The sequence below is a fragment of the Macaca nemestrina genome, chromosome 6 (genome assembly GCF_043159975.1).
Source record: "Macaca nemestrina isolate mMacNem1 chromosome 6, mMacNem.hap1, whole genome shotgun sequence".
Classification (NCBI taxonomy): Eukaryota; Metazoa; Chordata; class Mammalia; order Primates; family Cercopithecidae; genus Macaca; species Macaca nemestrina.
Window position 1 is genome coordinate 156,875,483 of NC_092130.1, and position 7,961 is coordinate 156,883,443.

Consider the following 7,961-nt stretch of genomic DNA (forward strand, 5'->3'; position numbering starts at 1 on the left):
AAATAATTTAGCACTCCAGAGCACTGTAGCCCATGGTGGAGAGGAATGTTGGAACTCAGGTTCCAGCTGCTAGGATGGATGATTTACTTTTGGCTAGGACTGGTCTAAATGCTCCCTCTGTGGGTGCCATCTGAGGTCTGCCTGGTGTTTCTTCTGTGACAGGGCAGCACTCAATTCCGATGCGAAGACCCACCATCACCCCACTCTCCCTCCCAAAAGTGCACAGATTTTTCTCTCCATGCCATGCAGCTGATGCCAGGCATTGGGGGAGGAGTAGTACAGGCAACTCAAGACTGTCTTTTGTATACTCTCTTCAGTGCTTTTTTCCTTAACATGATGTTAAAAAAGAAGGTATTGTGATTGCTCACTTGAGTTTTGGTTCTTATGAAGGTGCCTTTTTGTGTGGATAGTTGTTCAATTGGGTGTTCCAGTGGTCGGGGGACAATTGCTGAGGTCTTCTATTTAGCCATTTTGCTCTGCCTCCCCACTCGTTCTAATATTTCTGTCTCGTCTTTCTAAGTCTTGATATTTTTATCGTGTAGAAAATAAATTCTGCAGCTACTTTTATTATAGGCTACTGTTGAATCTAGATTTCTGTCACCCAATCAGGTTTACAATTTGTGCTACTTCTATGTCAGGAACTAACTCAATAGATCTAAATACTCTGTTAGGTCCAGCTTTGTCCAGTATTAAGTACCTTCCTCGATGACATAACACCTTAGAATTTGTTCCCACAAATAGTCCTTGGGTTCTTCCAACATAAATAGTAAAAATCTTGCAGTTCCATTAATAGCTTCCAAGTAAAATTTTGTCACGTTCTTTAGTCATTGAGTGATTTTACTCTAGTTATAGATCTAGGTACAATGAGAGGTAGCTAGGTAGGTTTTCAGGAAATTTTGCATCTGTGTGCAAGACAAATATCCCTTTGAAAGTTATAGGTTCAACCAATATGGAGAGGTTGGATTATCTCTTCAGATAAAAATAGAAAGTCACTTTGTCTTGGAGGGGTACTCAGTGGGATAAAGAGATTTAGTCAGACTCATTAGAATTACCCTAGTGCCCATATTATACTTTCCCAAGTTTCTCAATTACTTAAGTATAGTAAAAATGGCCATGAAGAAGCTGAATTTTATTTATTTTATAATTAATGCTGTAGCTACAGACAGATTGGAAATTGCATATATTGTCTCTAGAGCTAAAAGTAGTAAGAGTTATTTTAAGACAGTCATAGGTCTTTGGTATTTCTATCTGACCTTGAAATGAGATTTAAAGTAATTTTCTGATCATTTACTTTCTGTAACTTCTCCACTGTAATTAGAAACTATGATCATTATATATATATGACTAGAAACATAGTCATTATAATCATTATTTCCAACATTTTGTTCTATAGTATGTGCAACTTAACCTCTCAAACCTTGCTTCAATAAGAACTTCTTTCTAGTCAATGATTATAATTTAAGTAAACGTTTTGCTACCGCATTCTATTTGCATACCCAAACAAATTTCCTACTTGTGATAAGACTATTACTATTTGAAATCAACCCAAGTCATATGTAGAATTTCAATTTACAATCTATGATGCTCTATTCTGTGTAAACTTTTCAAACATCTAATAATCAGACAAAACTTGTGTGGGAAAAAAGTCACTCTAGGTATTTCAAATAAGAATTATTTAATAGAGGAATTTTGATAATGTAAAGCCATTGTAATGAATACTCAAATAGGTTATTTTTAGTTTTTAGGTATTGGACACTGTAGGACTCACAGGGAAACAATGATTAATGATGTCAGTTGCTTTCAACATCAAACTGGATGGTTATTAGAAACATGCCTGGGAGCTGCTGACAGGATCCCATATTTCTCTTATTGAATAGCACACATACCTGCCCATAGTAGACATTAGACAAGTAGGTTTTAATTCCCTTTTACCTCCAAAATTTTATATGAGTATTTGCTATTAGCAACATTTAACCTGAAGTTTGATTGTCAAAGAGTCTAAGAAATTAAGGTTCAGGTATTATAGCCTTTGCAGTACTTGAGAAAGCATAGAAAAAGAAAGAATATTTTCTGGCACAGAAAGACATAAATTGTTTTGAGCTGATATGTTGTAAGTTCTAAGTAATACAAATTATAAAAGTATCAGTCTCCTTGCTATGCTGAAAGTAGAACACAGTGAAGAGCATATGAAAAAGTCAGAGAACTCAATTAGGAATTTATTCCATTAATTAAGAAAAGAGGTATCATGTTGATATCAGGATGGCAGTGGTAGAGTTGGCAAAAAGTAGTCAGATTCTGGAAATATTTTGAAGTTGAAACCAATAATGCTTCCTGCCAGATTGAATATGGAGTTTGGGGGAAAGGGTGGAGTCAAAGAACATTGGTTTTCTTGAGCAACAAAGGATTGAGTTGCCATTTATGTAGATGTGAAAAACTATGGGTTGAGTAGATAGAGAAAGAAGACAATGATTTTAGTTTTATATGCATTACATTTTAGAAGTTTATTAGAAATATAAGTAATCATATTGTGTAAGTGGCTGAATGTTTCATTCTGGAGTTTTGAGTGTATAGTTTGGAAGTAATCAGCACATAGATGTACTTAAAGCCACGAGACAAATGAAATCTCACAAATAGTGGGTGCATTTATGTGAGAAAACAAAGACTGAGTCCCAGAATATTCCAAAATTAAAAGAGAAGAATCCTGAAAATGAAAATAACAAGAAACAACCAGTGATATCACAAAATAATATTGAATCCAAGTGTGTGTGTCTCTGTGTGTGTGTGTGTGTGTGTGTGTGTGCATGTGTGTGTGTTTGGTGGGGGCCAGAGCTTGTGACTGAGGACAAAGAGGCCAACTGTGTCAAATATGCTAATAGGTCATGCCAGATAAAAGTGAAAGTTGACTATTAGGCTTATCAATATGAGGATGGATATCAAATTTGACAAGAAAAAGTTATGAAGTAGTGTAGCTAAAAGTTATAAAATGGACTTCAGTGAGATGAGGGAAACAAAAATCTAGATGTAAATAAGTTTTGGATTCGCTCCAAATTTCTTCATGTAAAACACACTCACATATACACACGTATATACAAAATCACCTCTAACAAACTAGATGAAAGGCATTCTCATGAATCACAGGATCTATTTTTATCAGGTCAAACCACTGACACCATTAGAACCAATGCAGTGTGATTGATGTGTGTGAAAAAAGCAATGAGAAAAATACTGGGGATTTTAGTAGCCCAATAGCTTGAAACTCAGAAAGTACCAATTAATATTCACTTTTCCGAAAGAATCGTTATCCAATGAGCATATAGAAATAAGAAGGTATTTTTAAAAGGACAGTCATTTTAAAAAGGCATATCAAACGGAAGTTCTGTTTATGAAAAGCAAAACTAAATTATTTATTTAGGGTTGAATCAAACTTGAACAATGACCTAACACTGAGGTGAAGCCAAGAGAAGTTTGGACACCAATAGGAGAAGCAAGCAGAGAAAACAGAGTTCAAAAGCATTGGGGGAAAAAAAGAGGAAGGTGAAGGTAGTCTCACAAAAACAAAATATAAAAAGGAGACAATGAGAAATGAAAATTTGGTTGGATATAATATATAAACGCATAAATTGAATTTTGTTGTCAATCTTTTTTAAATTTATAAATATTATTAAGATATACAGTATTAGACTCCAGAATCCTAATATAAAGATTTAACCAATTACATTTAACACATCTTCTATTAAATTGGGATATATTAAGAAAAATAAATGGGTGATTGGCACTGTGTTATTGTGATTATTATTAAGTACAACAGTGTTGCTTCCATGTGAGCCATTTAGGTTAAACCAGAAATGCCCTGCCAACTATGTGTTATAAAGTCACCAACTGTTCTTACACTGACCGTGCTTCTAAGATTCCAATCATAAGCGCAGAAAGACGTCTGTTCACATCATCAAAGGGTAATAAATAGTCTGTAATATAAAAGTTTACAACTTTAAGCCCTTACTTCAATCTCTTTGTAATAAAGATACATTTTTTTTAGTACAGAAAATTTGGAGGAGAGGGCTTTTATTTCCAGCTCTGTAATGTGTGAACTTGCAAATAAATGAGAAAATGTAAACAGTGATTCTACCATTGATTATTATCAAGAGAGCATTTTGCAATTCATAAATCCTAGTGAAGCCTATTTTGCAACTTGTCATCTTTTATAAATCACTGTTTTTTTTCCTGTAAAAAAATAGAAGTATGTTAGAAATACAAAACAGCAAAGCATATTTTAACCTATCTAATAGTGGGACTAAATTGTACTTTTCAACATGAAGTAGATAAAATGAACTTTTATCAGAAATATCACTTGGTTTTAGCTAAAGAACATTCAGACATCATTTTAAATAAGACTACCATTGATCTGATCAGATAAAATGAATATAAATCATGACTAAATATAATCACCTATACTTTGGCATGATTAAACACTTTGGGGTTATGATTTATTTAGCTTACACACTTTGACATTTTACTTTGTAAACAGATGTTGGTGATCTCAGCCTTACTGGAATAATTTACTATCTCTTTATCTTGCCAAGTGAAAATAAAGGAAAAGAGATTTGATTCTTTACTTACAGGGGAGACATTCTGTGGAATGTATCCATTAGAATATGTTGTATACTGTTTATTATGGTAGTACACTCCAAGTTGAAATAATAAACAAACAGAATACTACCTTATACAATAATTCGATTCTTGGTTTGCTAAGGATAATAGAGATATCTAGCTTATTTCTTTATGCTACATTGGCCCTCAAAATGAATGTCTGTGTTTACAAAGATGTGAGTGATAACGTTCAATATTAAATAAACAATCATACTCTCACGGAAATACTTAAACTATAAAGGAAATTAGACTGTATCCAGGCTTTAACATGCTTTCTGACATGCCAGAATACTTGGAATTTGGTAAGCAACACTGACCTTAGTGCTGAATTCTTGTCTGTTATAGAGAATGACACAGTCAGTTTGACGTTCATAGATCAGAAAATAGAGATAGGCCCAGACAGTGTGATTAAAGGTGGAGATTCATTTAAAGAAAATTTAAAAAATTTTTTTATGAAGAAAGGAAAAAAATACTTAATAAAATGAAATAAGGAGTATCTACAAGAGGACTTTCTGTTTTCTGAACCGGACCCCATTATGACTATTGTAGGTCCTTTCATTTAGAACTTTGGAGAATCTTTTAATGAAACACTTCAAAATTATCATTCCACATTATATTTTCCTTACAAACTGTCTCCAGATTTCAATTTTCAAAATTCTACATATCCACAAAGGTTTAGAAGTAGTAAGGAGATGGGCAGTTAGCCAAACTCATCCCATTATCTTCAAGATGTTCTATAGTTCAAAGAAAATCAGAACAATGAATGAGGATCCAGGATGGAGCAAGGACTAGGAGTAAATGAGGGTGTAGTAAGTGAGGAGATGCAAAACAGCATAACGTTCTACTTTTCTCTTCACTAAATTAAAAAAAAACTGATTTCTGTTTGGTTAGGACACATTATGACATACAATATGAGTTACATCTGGATTTGAATAAACAAATAATTATTATCATGTCAAGAACCATCTTGTAATGTCTAGACAGGAAATTGTGAAAGTCAACAGTTTTTAGCTGGTATTGACAGATAAAAGTTATATGAGAAATAAAATTCTGAAGCATCTATGTCTCATATTCAGTGAGGATGGCGGTGGTAGTGCTGTTTGTGATTGCTATAAAACAAAGCCTAATTTTATATCTCTCGTTCCTAATACTAAATAAATAAACTTGAATTACATTTTTCTGGGTTGTACCAGTTATTAGTGTGAGCCACACAAAATAATTTTATCATACTTGCTGAAAACTTAGGTAATGTTAATGATGTTCTGTTGATAGATACCCAGGGAATTGAAAGTAAGGGAAAACTGAAGTGCAATGCTGATAACATTTGAGTGAAAAGACAGGAAATATTACTTACAAAATTCTTTGCAACCAAACTTTCAAAAAATACATTTGTTAGATATTCTATTCACAATTTAATGTACTTTTGAAAAACAATATGATTCTAATTTTAACAGGGAATCATTAAATGACAGTAGTTTTCTGTAGGGTATTCTGTTTGTTTTAGTTTAGGTGTTTTTTCCTCATGTAGTGTTTAAGTAAAAGCCTCTGTCACTGATTGCTACTTGGGAGATCATTCATTGTACCTAATCATCCAGAAAAAATCCAGTTACTCTGACTGGTACATGTTAAAATGCAACTTCACCTTTAGAAGCATTCATTCTGTTCCTGTCATGAGCCAGGTATTAATGTTATATTGTTAAAGCAGCAATAACAAATTAAATGAAAATGTCTTCAACTCTATGTATTTAACCTAAGCAATAGTGCCTAGGTACAATGTATTACTTTAAGGTGAAAATTGTATATTTTATGTAAAATAGCTATATAAATAAGTAACTTTATCTAAAATAATTAAACTAACCTGTAAAATGCTACATTTTGGTTGGAAAAATGAATTTAGTTTGTGTAAACATGAATCAGAGTTTGTCCTTTACTTGACCTTATCAGTAAATCATTCTGAAAATTTATGTGTCATTTCATAGAAGTATCTATATAAGAAGTAAGTGTTTTTGACCAACATAGCAGTGTAGGAAGCATTTAGTATATGTTGCTCTTATAATACTTTTAAAAATTTATCTTGAAAAAAATATTTTGTGGTGGTCCTTCACTCAATGAAAATACTCTATTATTTTCAAGCTTTTTTCTTTTTTTCATTACTTTCCTTCCTTTTTCCTCTCTTCTTTCCTTCAACTTCCTTTAAGTACTTAATTAAATGTTATGTGATTTGAATCCTTTTACATTTTATTATACTCTGAGAAGTGATATAAGGAGTTTTTAATTAAAAAGTAGGAATACATACAAACATAAATGATAGATTAATGAGATAAGTAACTATTGTGATTTGATCAAAGTTACATGAGAACTTAGAAATATTGTGTGCATGAAATGTACACATCTTCAGTCTGGGCATGACATTCGCTCAATTTCTTTACTCAGTCATCTACCTCATTTATTTCATTCTTTAAAAAAAAGGAAAAAATTGGCATTACCTACCTTGTGCCAAGAACTATGTGGAATCCTGGAAAACAGAATATCCAATAAGATACTGGCCAAACACTCTTATAGATCTTATACTTTAAAGTAATTTCACATATGTCTTCACAATAGTGTCTATAGGCCCTACTATCATGGGTCAACCATTCTTCTAAGTGCTTTACCGTATTTACACTTAATCACCAAAGAAATCTACAGGTGAGATATTATTATTATTTCACCTACTTTGAACTTAAGAAATGTGAAGCACAGGAGTTTAAGAATCTTATCTAAAGACACTCAGCAAGTACATGGATAAACCAAGTTTCACACTGAGCTTATGGCGTTGCAAATTCTGTGCTATTAACATACCATAAAACTGCCTCTCTGTAGCAGAAAATAAGCCTACATTTCTCCTTTGATGATAATTTCAGATTTTTTTTTAAACCTACCTATTATTTAGACTTTGGTGTTCTATTTTTATGGTTGCCATCTGAACAAAAACTTGCCGACAGAGGGCCTAATTGTTACAACAGCATTGAGTTCAAAACTCAAGAGAGTGGTGAAGTGACGATATACAGCTGCTTGTTCCTGAAGAATGTTTGTCAACTCTAGTCTTCACCTGGATGCTGAAATTCCAGAGAAAATTCACAAAAAGAGCCATTGTTAAAGTACAAAACTACCAGAAGAGTCTGAGACAAATAAATATAACTTTAATCTTAAAAATAAATAAAAATTTCTGTCATCTACAAATTTACCATTTGTATGTCTTATTTGGAGAAATGTTTACTCAAGTCCTTTAAACATTTTTAATCAGGTTATTTGTTCATTGTTAGTCAGTTTTT

At 32.6% G+C, this 7,961-nt stretch overlaps 1 long non-coding RNA gene across 1 annotated transcript; it reads right to left on the minus strand.

Annotated features, from left to right (window-relative positions):
* Positions 1-3,922: 3,922 nt before the first annotated feature.
* Positions 3,923-7,746, minus strand: LOC139363624 (uncharacterized). The gene is made up of 3 exons (XR_011624328.1): positions 7,569-7,746; positions 7,138-7,162; positions 3,923-4,221 (listed from the first exon to the last, which is right to left on the minus strand). It is a non-coding gene; the product is annotated as an uncharacterized lncRNA (long non-coding RNA).
* Positions 7,747-7,961: the final 215 nt, after the last annotated feature.